This window comes from Dromiciops gliroides, chromosome 2, assembly GCF_019393635.1.
Source record: "Dromiciops gliroides isolate mDroGli1 chromosome 2, mDroGli1.pri, whole genome shotgun sequence".
In the NCBI taxonomy this organism is placed as follows: Eukaryota; Metazoa; Chordata; class Mammalia; order Microbiotheria; family Microbiotheriidae; genus Dromiciops; species Dromiciops gliroides.
Window position 1 is genome coordinate 345655412 of NC_057862.1, and position 15599 is coordinate 345671010.

The following is a 15599-nucleotide window of genomic DNA, read 5'->3' on the forward strand; positions in this document are numbered from 1 at the left end:
TCACACAGCTAGTAAGTGTCAAGTGTCTGAGGCTGGATTTGAACTCAGGCTCTCCTGAATCTAGGGCCAGTGCTTTATCCACTGCACCACCTAGCTGCCCTCATGGCAGTTTCTTAAAATAAAACAACAATGAAGTCTGCCTCATCAAATGTCTCTTTCTTTCACAAAAAGATTTCTCTGAAGCATGTTTGATAGCATTTTATCCACAGTAAGACTTCTTTCAAAATTGAAGTCAATCCTCTCAAACCTTGCCACTGCTTTATCAATTAAGTTTATATAATATTCTTCAGTATTGTTGTATCTCAGGGAATAGGGAGGCCTAAGGATAGGGATAGAGACTGGGAACAGCCAGTTGGTGGAGCAGTCAGAACATACTCAAATGTATTGATTAAGTTCACCTGTCTTATATGGGACTGGTTCATGGTGCCCCAAAACAATTACAATAATAACATCAAAGATCGCTGATTGCAGATTACCGCAACAAATATAATAATAATAATGAAAAAGTTTTGAAATATTGTGAGAATTATTAAAATGTGACACAGAGACACATTTTGAGCACATACTGTTGGGAAAATTGCCTCCATAGACTTTCTCAATGCAGGGTTGCTGCAAACTTTCAATTTGTTAAAAAAAAAAAAAGCAACATCTGCAGAAAGAAGAATATACACACACATACAACTGGGTTCAGAAATACATTTTCATTCAATAGGGAAAAGGGGGAGAATGGGAGAAGGGGAATTAGAGGGATCATAGATTAAGGGAGGAATTAGTCCTATGGAAAATAAATTTAAAATATTTGCAGGTCTTTTTAAAATGGCAAAGAATTGAAATCAGAAGGGATGTCCATAAAGTGAGAAATGGACAAATAAATTGTAGTATATAAATGTAATGAAATATGATTGGGCTGAACTCATTGAGAGGGACATAGAGATATGACCCTCCACTGAGATGGAAAGTGCCGCCCCCTTCAGCCTAGTGATCTGATCTCAAAGTCTTAAAGCCCCTTAGAGCCTCCTATTTCTCTCCCTCTCTGTTTTTTTCTCTAGAGAGAGGCAATAACAGGAAGCTACTATCCCCCTTTCTAAATGTAGGCATATCAACTTAAAAATTGCTTCATAGGGTCTGCACTGAGATATTATGTAGATATGATAGATTGTTGCTGAAACAGGAAATTTTGCAAAATAACCTACGGTTGAACCCCTGAGGTTGGGGCACTCTGACCCAGGAGAGAGACTTATCGCTGAACATCCCAGGAGAAAGATTTGTTGCTGAACATATAGTATTAACCCAATTACCACATTTTGTTCAAATTAGATGTCTGTAAAGAGTATAAAAACTGCTTGGTTTCCTAATCTCGGTGTGTCACACCTTCTGGTTGTCCCAGTGAGTGTGGTACACCTTTCTTTGGAAAGAAATAAAATCAGTGCTTTGGCCTCCTTTCTCCTCGAGTCTCTATTACAGGGGTCAGTGGGTGTACTTCCCATCCCACTCATCATCAACCAAGATTACAAAAGATTAATCATGAAACATGCTACACACCTCTCATAGAAAGATGAAGGACTCAGAATGCATGGTGAGACAAATATTTTTTAGGCTATGGCCAATGTGGAAATGTGTTTTGATTGACTATATACACATAGCACACTGCCTGGTACATAGTAGGTACTTAATTAATGTTTATCGCATTGAATTGGACTATACATGTGTGTAATGGGCTTTGTTTTTCTTGAGTTCTCAATGAGTGAGGGGGTTAGAGGGGAGGGTGAGAAGACAAATCTTGGCCAATTACAATTCCTGATGATTCATGACGCAATATGTTTCCCAGACATAGTGGTGATTAATGCATATTGAGTCATTTTTTTTTTTTTAGATATAGCCAATGACAAATTTTGTTGTGTTTGTGACAAAAGCATGTATGCACACTAGTGATAGGGGTTTGGTTTTTCTGCTCTTTCAGTGGTGGGAGAGTAGGAGAAGGGAGAGAGGCTGATCTTTGTTGGAAAATAAAATTTAATTTAAATAATTTTTTAAAAAGTGTATCAAGGGGGCAGCTAGGTGGTACAGTGGATAAAGCACCAGCCCTGGATTCAGGAGGACCTGAGTTCAAATCCAGCCTCAGACACTTGACACTTACTAGCTGTGTAACCCTGGGCAGGTCACTTAACCCTAATTGCCCCACAAAAAAAAAAAAGTGTATCAACTTGTTCATCTGATGCAACTTCCTTACGTGGAAGAGGTTAAGGAGTTTGCTTCCAGAAGAGTCTGTGATGATGTGGAATGGAAGGACCTTGAAGATACCAAGGAACATATATGGACATTAAGTTGCTTTGTTCTAATTAGCTAAGTAATGAAAATGAAACTCTGATTAGGTATAGAGGTGTTCAAAAAGACCTGTGGGCATTAACTGCAGGCTTTTCAGTTATTTCCTTCTGCTTCATCCTTGGGGATTTGTTTGCACACTAAATGTAGGGGGCACCTTCTCCTCTCAGGTCTCAGCCCTTGGCCTTTCCATTTGTTCTTTTCTTTTCTAGATAAAGACTTGGTGAGTCTGAAAGATATGAAGGGTGCCTTAGCATTCCAGAGTACTGAGCTTAAGAGCCATTACACTGATGCTAACAATGAGCAAGGAATGACTTTTGGGACCCCAGCTCAACAACAGCTAAGTTATGGATTCATCTGACAGTCTTTCCACATCTGCTCATGAAGCTGGTGGGACCAATGCTATGTAGGAATTATGGAACCGTGTAATAGCTAAGTTATCATTTACTTCTCCCCGAGACTGAAGTGACTTAGGGGACAGTAGCTCCCCAAGGTATTGGTGGAAATGTTTGTACTTTGTTCTTGCTATATCTTTGAAGTAAATATCTCTTTGTAAAAGCTGATTGATTTTAAGTGGTTAAATGCACCTAATAGTGTGTGTGTGTGTGTGTGTGTGTGGAGGGGTGAAGGAGATAACCAATGGGTACTTGAGCTAAGGGCAGTAAAGAGAAGAAATATCCTGACCCCTGTGGTATCCTAGAACCCTGAAGACATGCATATCTTTCAGGCTACAGACTAGGCCTGTTGTCTTGGGTAGCTGGGTTTGTTTTCCTTTTTTCTGGTCTTAAGTTTTAAATTCAGATTTTTATCTTTTTAAAAACTTCATTTATTTATTTATTGGGGAGGGGAGGGAGGGAGCAATGATAGTTAAGTGACTTGCCCAGGGTCACACAGCTAAGTAAGTGTCTGGATTTGAACTCAGATCCTCCTGAATCCAGGGCTGGTGCTTTATCCACTGTGCCACCTAGCTGCCCCTAAATTCAGATTTAAAAAAAAAAACTCTGCTCGGTTCATAGTTTCTGCGTGAATGTTTAGTGCTTTTTGAGAGTGACTGGTAAACATTTTTTTTTAAGTTGAGCAACTTTGAGGAGAGCCTTTTCTTGACCTGCATTTATTTATTTATTTATTTATTCATTCATTCATTTATTCATTTATTTATTTATTTAGGGATATTCTAGAACTTACTTTTCCAGCATGACAATTGTGAAATCCCCTTGGCGTTGTTCCCACTCAGTGACCCATTGTTCCCACACCTGCTTGTCGATCAGTGTTGGGGAGTCACCCAGTCTGCAGCTTTGTATTACATGCTATTTTCACCCCCTATTTGTTTGTACCTGGCAAATTGTCAGTTATTTGCTATGTTAGGGAGAATCTGAGATACATTGGTCCATACCCTTTTGCTGATATGCACCTATCTGAATTGTCTTTAACTCATTAAAAAGTTATCAATTAAATGTAAACCAATCTTGGAACTCTTGCTGATACCCATCAACCAGCCCATCAACATAATGCTACTTTGATGTACTTTAATAAACTCTTTTTAATTCTCTTTATTGTGAGTTTTGCCTTGTTAATCAGGGTGAAAGCACGAAGAAAGAATTTTCTTTTAATACCTAAACCATAAGAATGAGGACATTGGAAGGATTTTAAACAGAAAACTGAAAGGACTGGATGAGTGTACAAGTAAAACCATTAACATTAGGACAGATGAGATAACTAAGAAAGTTTCTCAAGTCCGACTTGAGAATTTTGACCATGGAGATATACCTGAGGAACTGACAATGAGTAGTTAGTTATTCCTGGGAATTTTATGCTAATGATCTGCTTTAAAAGATAGGAACACTTCTAATCAAATGAGACATTACAAGGGAGAAACTAAATATCACAATTAAAATCTGGAAATACTACTTCATCTTTGAATAATTCTGAGGAATACTCCTTATGGAAGGTAGGTACCAAAGACCCCAAATTGGCATTTTTCTCCAGAAACAAACCATGTCTCCCAGGGAGAACAATAGTAGGAGGCTTGAGTTGGATAAGTAAAGGCAAGTTTGAAACACCAGAAGTCACCTGAGTCAGACAAAGTGATGAGGTCAACAGTCTGAGAGGGTATGACAAAAATTGTCTGAGGATCAGTTGACTAGATATTACTGCCCATCATACGATCAATGACACAGAGATGGGGGTGGGGAACCCCACAGTTTATTTTTACCCAGCACCCAGGCATCACTGTATGAAAAAGTCAGTGAGCCCTGAACATCAGTCTTAAGCTACATTATATAGATTTTGGTTACATAAGTAGGAGGGATACAATGAGATTTCAAAGAGAAGATAATGATTTCCAAATCAAAGAACATATGGCAGAAGGGGGATATCTATCTAAATCAGGTAAAACAAGAAACTAGCCATTTAACACAGGAATTGTAGTTGATATCAAAAGGAACACATTTATTCATGACAGTGAATAATAGTGATAATCATGATAATAACAACAATGGCTAGCATTTATATAGCCTTTCAAGGTTTGCAAAGCACTTTACAAGTATGATATTATTGGTTCCTCACAACAACCCTGAGAGGTAGATGCTATTATTATCCCCATAGAACAGGGATTGGTGGAATGACTGGAGGTTATATGAAGGACAAAAACAGGTTTAGAAGGAGAAAGGCACAGGGAGAGATAGAATGATAACTTAAGGTTGAATAAAGGAATTTAGGAGTTATGGAATGTAGAAGCAGAGTACTTGTGGGTGATGATACTATATGAGGCTAGAGAGAGTTCCTGAGGCAGAACCAAGATGGTGGAGTAAAGCCAGGAAGTTGCCTGAGCTCTCCCAAATTTTCCTCAGAAACAACTCTAAACTAAGCCTCTAAATGGATTCTGGAGCTGCAGAACCTACAAAAAGATGGAATGAAACAGTCTTCCAGTTTAATATAACCTAGAAGATCTTCAGAAAACATCTGTCTCATCTGGGTAAAAGGGGAGTGCAGCTTAGAACAGAGGGTACCTGGGCAAACCAGCAAAGGCTCTTAGCCACAGAACAGATCAGCAGCTGAGGACCTGAGGTCCTAGCTCAGCAAGCTAGTGGCACAGCAGGGCAGTTGTGAGGCCCCCAGTCCCTACACAGAAGACAATCTGCTAGTTGGGGAATCTGCTACCCAATAGGCCCAACTATTCCAGGCCACTCCAGTGTACTGCATAAGCTACAAGCTACTAGCTGCTAAGGTCTCAGAGCAGAAAGCCAGTGACTGTGTCCCTGGTCCTCAGCAAAAGAAGCTTGGGACAGTGCATGCTGTACCCCAGGAGCAGAACTCAACTTTTGTTTTTGTTTTTGTTTTTTGGCCAGGCAATTGGGGTTAAGTGACTTGCCCAGGGTCACACAGCTAGTAAGTGTTAAGTGTCTGAGGCCGGATTTGAACTCAGGTCTTCCTGAATCCAGGGCCAGTGCTCTATCTACTGCGCCACCTAGCTGCCCCTAGAACTCAACTTTAAAAGGCATGAAGGAGGCTAAAATATGATTAAGAAACAGAAAAAAAAAGCCTCACTATAGAAAATTACAATGGCAATAGGGAGGAACAAAACATAAACTCAGAGGAGGTCAACAATCTCAAAATGCCTACATATGTAGCCTTAAAGGGGTAGAGGAATTGGTCTCAAGACCAAAAAACTCTCTTGAAAGAGCTCAAAAATGATTTTATAAACCAAATAAGAGAGAAGAAAAATTGGGAAATGAGAGTTATACAAGGCAGTATCAATAGTTTGAAATAAGAAAGACAAAAATTGACTGAGGAAAACAACTCATTAAAAATACAATTGACCAAATAGAAAAGGAGGTGCAAAAGCTGATTGGGGAAAATAATTCCTTAAGAACCAGAATTGGACAGATGGAAACCGATGACTTGATGAGATAACAGGAAGAAGTAAAGCAGAATCCAAAGAACATAAAGGTAGAAGAAAACATAAAATACCTCTTCAGAAAAACAAGAGACCTGGAAGGGACAATCTAAGAATAACTGGACTCCCTGAGGACCATGATCAAAAAGAGCCTAGAGGGGCAGCTAGGTGGTGCAGTGGGTAGAGCACTAGCCCTGGATTCAGGAGGACCTGAGTTCAAATCCAGCCACAGCCACTTAATACTTACTAGCTGTGTGACCCTGGGCAAGTCACTGAACCCCAATTGCCTCATCAAAATAAAAAGAGCCTAGACAGCATATTTCATGACATTATCAAGGAGAACTGTCCCAATGTCTTAGAACCAGAGGAAAAAAATGGTCACCTCCTGAAAGATATGATATGATGCTAAGGTAGAGGGAAAGTTCAGTCCATGGGCACTGAAGAGGTAGATGAACTAGGAAAGAAAGGGTTAAGTACTCACATAAATTAAAGTTCCCATCTATAAGGGTAGAGGTTGGGGGTGAAAGGAAGGCTACATTAAACAAAAACAAAGAGGGATAATTATTAATAACCAATTAATACATGGGGTAATCCAGGTTTTTTGCCTTTCTATTTCCTCATTCTAAATTTGGTCCTTGGGGGCAGCTAGGTGGTGCAGTGGATAGAGCACTGGCCCTGGAGTCAGGAGTACCTGAGTTCAAATCTGGCCTCAGACACTTAACACTTACTAGCTGTGTGACCCTGGGCAAGTCACTTAACCCCAATTGCCTCACTAAAAAAAAAAAAAGAAAATCTGGTCCTTGTGAAGGACATTGCTGATAGGTGAGATCACCCAAATGATCTGGGTATATGCTTCTCCTTCCACCCAACTATAAGACCTTACAAAGAGAATCTAATCTAGGTGGATTCTGGCCAACTGTATTCTACTTAGGCAGGACTGGGTGGATCCCTTTTGTATAGGTAGCCCCAGTAGGGGGTGGTCTGGATGTAGAGATAGTCTTCTTGTCCAAGAGTAACATGATCAGAGCCCTACGAGTCCCTCATTAGAATAGGTTCACCTTTCATTATAATATTCATTCTCTCATTAATTATTAACCAATCAGAGTTGATTTCTGTCTGTTAGGAGCACCCCCTCTTCCAAGGGTATGTAAGAACTGAATGCATGATTTGCCTTCGGTTTGTGAGGGAAAGCCAAATGTCATTGTTTTATTAATTATCTGCTAGCCATAATTAATAAAATCGATTATTAATTACCTAGAAATTATCTCTCAGACTTTTTATTCATCACAAAACAAAGAAACAAAAAGAAGGAAGCAAAAGCATCTGCTAATCCACTGGGTGCCACATTGTATGGTATACTTTCCTGGTTATGGAGAATTTCAGCTTATGTTTGAGGAGGGACATCTTTGGTGCCCCAGAGTTACAGATTCAATTAGTTTTGTTCCCAGGCATCCAGATATTTGTTGTTTAGGGATCCGCTGAACTGAATGAGGGTTGTACCAGTAGCATAAAAAGAGTAATAGCAGAAAGAACCTTTGCCCTAGGTTCTAGTTAACTTTGGAGGAAAACAGATCATAAAAGATCATCCTTGGTTCATTCAAATGGTTGCTTCTTTTTTCTTTTTTTTTGTGGGGCAATTGGGGTTAAGTGACTTGCCCAGGGTCACACAGCTAGTTAGTGTCAAGTGTCTGAGGCCAGATTTGAACTCAGGTCCTCCTGAATCCAGGCCTGGTGCTCTATCCACTGCGCCACCTAGCTGCCCCCTCAAATGGTTGCTTCTTAGCTTGAAATTACTGATCATGATAGAGAACAGGTGGAGAAGACCAGGCTTCTCTCTGAGTGGTATAGCAAAAGAAACAACAAGCTGTATGAGGCACCAGTCACATTCAAAGACCAACTAGCTCTGAGTACAGGCATAATTGGAAAGTGACATTCAGATAGATAAACTTGCCTCCATTGTGATTTTAAGGTGGGTCTTACTGCAACCCAGTAATTGCCAGAAGAATTACAAAATTACAACCAAATGCTGAAGCTTCATCTGAGTCTTGGATTGGTTTCAGGAATAATTCCACAGGGAGACTCTCACAGCTCTGAGATGAACACACCAAGAACAATAAGTAAATATGAAGCCACTTTAAAGCTTCTCTCTTCTCCTGTATAGTGTCTGGATGAGGCAAACAATATATACCACCAGAGTTGAGTTTCCTGAAATTCTGCATCCTGGGGCATAAATTCCATTCAGTTCAGTGAAAACCTGCAGGGCTGTTGTGAGGATAAAATTAGATCATATTTGCAAAGCCTCATGAAAATTTTAAAGCATTAAATAAAAGCTAAGGGCAGCTAGGTGGTGTAGTGGCTATAGCACTGTTCAAATCCATCCTCAGACACTTACTAGCTGAGTGACCCTGGGAAAGTCACCTCACCCTGTTTGTTTCAGTTTCCTCTTCTGTAAAATGAACTGGAGAAAAAAATGGCAAACCACTCTTTCTTTGCCAAGAAAATCCCAAATGGGGTCATACAGAGTCAGGCATGACTGAACAGCAACAAAATAAAAGCTAGTTATTCTTGTTATTGCTGTTTTCATTATTATTAGACTCTGTTACAGGCTCTACAGAGAAGTAGTTGACTGATTCACAGGTTCAGGGAGGTAAAGGACTTTAGATATAATCTAGTCCAACATCCTTAATTCATTTAGGAGAAAATGGAGATCCATAGAGGTTGAGTGAGCTGCCCAAGATCACGGAGATATTAAAGTAGCTTAGCTAGGATAAAAACCCAGGTCCTCTGACCCTGAAATACAGCAATCCTTCAAATTTAATAGGTTACAGAATAAATGTGCACAGGAAAATGACAAAACTCAAGGTTATTTTTTTTTAACTTCTGGATGTACTATGTAATATGAACTCTGTGATAGAGTAAATACATTTAGTTCAAAGTAAGCCATGGGAACCAGAAAACTAATTAATCATCTCTCAGAAATGTTTTTTGAGGCCCAAGGAAGAATAAAGAACACGCAAATCTGCAAATCTCATTTGATAAACTTGACAAGCGTGTCCTAGGAGCTGTCATGAACTCCAAAGTCTGTGAAGGAAAATATTTTCATGAAGTGAAAAATACCCCCCCCCCCTTTTCTAACTGCCTTCTCAAGTGCAGCTAACTGTATATGCAGATATCCATTCAGAGAGTTCCAAGATCCACATTTTGGACATTTGAAACTTTCCCCAAAATTCAGGAAAAGCTTGCCATTCAAAGAAGTATTTTGTTTATATAAGGTCTGTTGATGTTAGCATTAAAAATTAAGTTACAGTGGTGAGTAAGGTTACATTGAGAATTAGGGTTAGGGATCCGGTTAAGGTTAGCCAGGGGTCATGGTCAGAAGATAATTAAATTTGCATTTTGAAAGCAGGATGGAGTACAGGATGAAGGGAGGCAGTAAGATTATGTTGGAGGTCATTCCTAGGTATAGGATAAGGGTTACTTTTGCAAGGGTGGCTAGTTGGCTCAATGGAAAGAATGTGGGGCCTGAAGTTAGGAAGACTCCTCTTCCTGAGTTCAAATCCAGCCTGACACTTACTATAGCTCTGTGACCCTGGGCAAGTCATTCAACCCAGTTTGTCTCAGTTTGCTCACCTGTAAAATGACCTGGAGTAGGATGTGGCAAACCATTCTAGTATCTTTGCCTAGAAAATCCCAAATGGGGTCACAAAGAGTTGTACATGACTGAAGAACACCCGAAACAATAAAATTTAAGTTTCATCGGGTAAAACTTAAATTACTATGGAAATAGAAGTTATTCTTATTCTTGTTGTATAATAAGAATTCTAATTTTTACACAGGATGGGTAGATGTTTATTTTTGGTTAGTTGGAAGATTGTGATGAGAGCATCACAGATTTAGAGTAGGAAAAAGGACCTTAATGGTCACCTCTCATCTTAACTACCTTTTAACTGTTGTTAAGTTGTTTCAGTCTTGTCTGACTCTCTACGACCCATTTGGCATTTTTTAGCAAAGATACTGGAGTGGTTTAATATTTCCTTCTCCAGCTCATTTTATAGATGAGGAAACTGAAGCAAGCAGGGTTAGGCGACTTGCCCAGGTTCTCACAGCTAGTAAGTGTTGAAGGCTGGATTTGAATTCATGAAGAGGAGTCTTCTTGACTCCAGGCCAATAACTAAAACCAAATTTCTTTTTTTTTTTGGTGAGGCAATTGGGGTTAAGTGACTTGCCCAGGGTCACACAGCTAGTAATTGTTAAGTGTCTGAGGCAGGATTTGAACTCAGGTCCTTCTGAATCCAGGGCCAGTGCTCTATCTACTGAGCTACCTAGCTGCCCCTAAAACCAACTTTCTAATATAGTTCTATCTGTCTAGATACCCCCTTAAAATCTGACCTAACATTTCCAGAGCTACTATGTAGCTGAAGAGTTTTAGACCAAGTCAATCCTCTTCTGTAAAATGGTGACCACAATGCTTGCATTCATTACCTGACACATAGGGCTCTTTAGAAAGCACATAGAGACTCGAGAAAGGTTTGCTGTACTTGCCACCACAGAGCCACAAAGATTTGTACCAATCTTTAGGGGTACCTCCTAGACTCTGTGTTGCATCCAGAGGCAGGGAGGAGTCCTGCTGGCTTCCTGATGACGGATGGCGGCAGTGCTAGCTTCTGATATTGCTCCCCTACCATGATTGATACCACAGTCAGAATTTGGTGTTGTAGGTCCTAGAAGTGGAGATGGGAGGAACCTTAAAGGCCATCAAGAAAGACAGATAGTCAATGTCCTCAAGGAACTTACATTCTAGTGGGGAAGACAGCACACAAAAGGAAACTAAAGGAAAAGAGGGAGAAGGTACCTGAGCCGACTCATGTCCAAAGCAGTGCAACCTGGTGGGAAACCCCTTACTTTACAGAGGAGTCAACAAGAGTTTTGGGCAGCTAGATGGTGCAGTGGATAGAGCACAGGGGAAGAAATCTTCTTGAGTTCAAATCCAGCCTCAGACACTAGCTGTTTGACCCCAAATGAGTCATTTAGCTCTCTCTGCCTCAGTTTCCTCATCTGTAAAATGAGCTGGAGAACATGGCAAAACATCTGTAAAATGAGCTGGAGAACATGGCATCACTTCAGTATCTTTGCCAAGAAAACCCCAGATGGAATCACGGAGAGTAGGACACAACTGAACAACAAGAATTTACTAAGTATACTATGTGGCAGGAACAGATGAGGAAAGTGAGGCTTTGACAGGTTAAGTGACTTGCCCAAGGTCACATAGATATTAAGGAGGGTGTCCAAGCCATCCATCTCTTCATTTCTCACCAGGCTACACATTCCTTTGGATTTTTGGCTACTTCCTCCCTCTCACTTTTTTTTAGCTTCCTTTTTTGTATTGTCTTTCTCGTTAGAATGTAAGTTCCTAAAGGTAGGGATTGTCTTTTTGTTTGTATTGGTATTTCTAGTACTTAGCACTGTCCCTGACACATAATAGGTGCATAATAAATACTTGTTTAAAACTCAGATCCTCTGACACCTGAACCCAACACTTTCCCCCACTGCACTACACTGTTTTGACTAAGGGTTTTGGTTTTGGTCCCTGTTAAATTAATTTTTAGAGATGTGATCTGAATTTGGCTAGGCTCCTAGGAGTAGAGTTAGACTCAAATCCAATCCAACTGGGATTAGGTACTCATTATGTGTGTATTGAGTGACTGAACCCACGAAATGGGTAGCATTAAGGTCTATAGGTACCATCGCAGGGAGTCTGCACTGGACTTCTCTGACAACTTCAGCAACATCCAGAGCTTAGTGCTGAAGTACTTGCACTCTGAGATGATAAGAACACCCTTATTGGGGCAGCAAGGTGGTGCGGTGGATAGAAAACCAGCTCTCAAGTCAGGAGGAGCTGAGTTAAAATCTTGCCTTGGACACTTACTAGAGGTGTGACCCTGGGCAAGTCACCTAACCCAGATTCCTTCCCAAAAAGCAAGCAAGCAAGAAAACACCCTTATTGACCACTGAGCAGGAAATACTGCCAATCTTTTTTTTTTTTTTTACATATAAGGTATTTTATTTTTTCCATTACATGTAAAGATAGTTCTCAACTTTTGTTTATACAAACTTTACAATTTCAGATTTTTCTCCCTCCCTCCCCCCTCCCCTAGACAGCAGGTAATCTGATATAGGTTATATCTATATATCTATGTACATATACATATATATATATATATATACACACACACACATATATATATACACACATAATAACATTAATCCTATTTCTTCATTAATCCTGTTACAAGAGAAAAAATCAGAGCAGTGATGCAAAACCTCAAAATAGAAAAAAAAAAAAACAACAGCACCCAAAACAAAAGAAATAGTATGGTTCAATCAGCATCTATACTCCACAGTTCTTTTTTTTTTTTTCTTGGATTTGGAGATCCTCTTCTATCATGAGTTCCCTGGAACTCTTCTGTACCATTGCATTGGTGAGAAGAATATAGTCCATTACAGTAGGTCAACACTCAATGTTGATGATACTGTGTACAATGTTCTTCGGGTTCTGCTCATCTCATTCATCATCAGCTCACGTAAGACCCTCCAGGTTTCTCTGAACTCCTCCTGCTCATCATTTCTTACAGCACAATAGTATTCCATTGTATTCATATACCACAACTTGTCCAGCCATTCCCCAATTGATGGGCACCCCCTCAACTTCCAATTCCTTGCTACCACGTAAAGAGCAGCTATAAATATTTTTGTACATGTGGGTCCCTTTCCCCCTTCCATGATTTCTTTGGGAAAAAGACCTAAAAGTGGAATTGCTGGGTCAAAGGGTATGCACAGCTTTATCACCCTTTGGGCATAATTCCAAATTGCTCTCCAGAATGGTTGGATCAGTTCACAGCTCCACCAACAATGCATTAGTGTTCCAATTTTCCCACAGTTTCTCCAACATTTATAATCTTCCTTTTTTGTCATTTTAGCCAATCTGATAGGTGTCAGGTGGTACCTCAGAGTTGTTTTAATTTGCATCTCTCTAATCATTAGAGATTTAGAGCATTTTTTCATGTGGGAATAGATAGCTTTGGTTTCTTCATCAGAAAACTGCCTGTTCATATCCTTTGACCATTTCTCAATTGGGGCATGACTTGGATTCTTATAAATTTGATTTAATTCCCTACATATTTTAGAGATGAGGCCTTTATCAGAAGTACTGGCCTCAAAAATTGTTTCCCAGCTTTCTGCCTCCCTTCTAATTTTGGATGCATTGCTTCTGTTTGTACAAAAATTTTTTAATTTAATATAATCAAAATCATCCATTTTGCATTTTATAATATACTCTATCTCTTGTTTGGTCAAAAACTGTTTTCCTTTCCAAAGATACCTATGGTATCACCTCTTATGTCTAAATCATGTATCCATTTTGACCTTATTTTAGTATAAGGTGTAAGATGTTGGTCTATGCCTAATTTCTGCCATACTATCTGCCAGTTTTCCCAGCAGTTTTTGTCAAATACTGAGTTCCTATCCCAGAAGCTGGAGTCTTTGGGTTTATCAAACACTACATTACTAGTGTCATTTACTACTGCATTTCCTGAGCCTAGCCTATTCCACTGCCAATCTTTAAAAGGGACTGACTTCAGCCCCTTTTATGTTATGCTTCTTTGCCTGACCAAAGGTGACTGAGCAGCAATACTGAGATGGATGTGTCCAGGTTTGGAGACATCCTTGTGAATTTGAGAGGATAGGAGTGCTTGGGTTCCTGTGTGATGCCTGCTGCACTTGAGGTACATGCCCTATATTCACTTCTCGGAGGAGACAACCATTTGCAAGAGGGTAAACCCAATCCTTGATTTGACTCGGCAGGAGACAGGGACTTAGAGGGAAGTATTTGGACAGTGCAGTGCTAAGGTCAAATGTGAAATGCTTCGTTAACAGTCTAACAAACTGCTTTGTGTTATGAGGATTTATACCTCAACCTCCTGGGAGAGTATTATAGAAATCATAAGCTATTCTGCACCTTCCTTTAAGTTCTGTCACTGTATGCTTGTCTTTTGTGTATAGGATTTCTTTTGTGTAGATGAAATAATTAGCAGGTCAAACCCTAATTTATACTGTACATTGAGCACCTTTCTACCCTCCCTCTTTGGGGACTGTCCTAGACATGAGCCAAATCCAGTTCTAAGTAATTTTTCCCAGGGCTCTAAGATGGGGGTATAAAGAGCAGAGGGCGGAAAAGGAGCCCGACCCTAGGAAGGAGGGCCCATGGTATTTTTCTAATGTTTTTGTCTAAGAAAAATTAAGGGCAGGGACTATTTCATTTTTATTTTTTTAATTTTTTTTTTTTGCAAGGCAATGAGGGTTAAGTGACTTGCCCAGGGTTACACAGCTAGTAAGTGTCAAGTGTCTGAGGCCGCATTTGAACTCAGGTCCTCCTGAATCCAGGGCTGGTGCTTTATCCACTGTGCCACCTAGCTGCCCCGACTATTTCATTTTAATCTAAGTGTGTAGTCCCATAGAAGGTACTTAATAAGTTTAAGTTAATTTGAATCAATGGTCCTTAGAGGGTCTGGGAGTAAAATATCTACTTGTAAATTCCTAGGGTTGTGAGGATGTCCTTATTTAGAGGTGTCCTTTCATGTAATTTATACTGTCTAGAGTTATAAATGGGGTATTTTTTTTAAACTACCTCTTCTTGCAGAGTTTTGTTTGTGACATGTAGGAATGCTAATGATTTGTGTGGATTTACCTTATATCCTGCTACTTTGCTAAAATTATAGTTTCAACTAATTTTTTAGTTGAGTCTTTGGGATTTTCCAAGTATATCATCATATGCTATAAGAAATGATGAGCTCAATGATTTTAGAAAAACATGGGAAAGACTTGCATGAAATAACGAAGGGCAAAATAAACAGAACCAATAGAAGATTATAGCAATATTGTTTTAAGAACTACTTTGAGCAAATAAGTTATTTTGACTATTATAAATACCCAAATTAATTATAAAGGACATATAAAAAAGGATGCTATCTGCATCCAGAGAAAGAATTGATAAATAGAAGCACACACACAGACACATACACATACACTTCTATTTGTGTCTACTGATAGCCATCTCTAGGGAGAGCAGGGGGAGGGAAGAAAAAAAATAAATTTACATGATCATTTTGTTGTATATTTGAAAGGAATAGCAAGTTGTACATAGTAGATTTATAGTTTCATATGCAATCATCTTTTTTATTGTACTGCTATGGAAATGCTTGTTTTATTCTATAAATTAAAAAAAATTTAAAAGGTAAAAAAAAGTTATTTAGTGGTGTACATGCAATTCACCCACCTGTTTAGGATTAGGGTTATATGGAATTATAATCTGGTTAAATTTGGATTG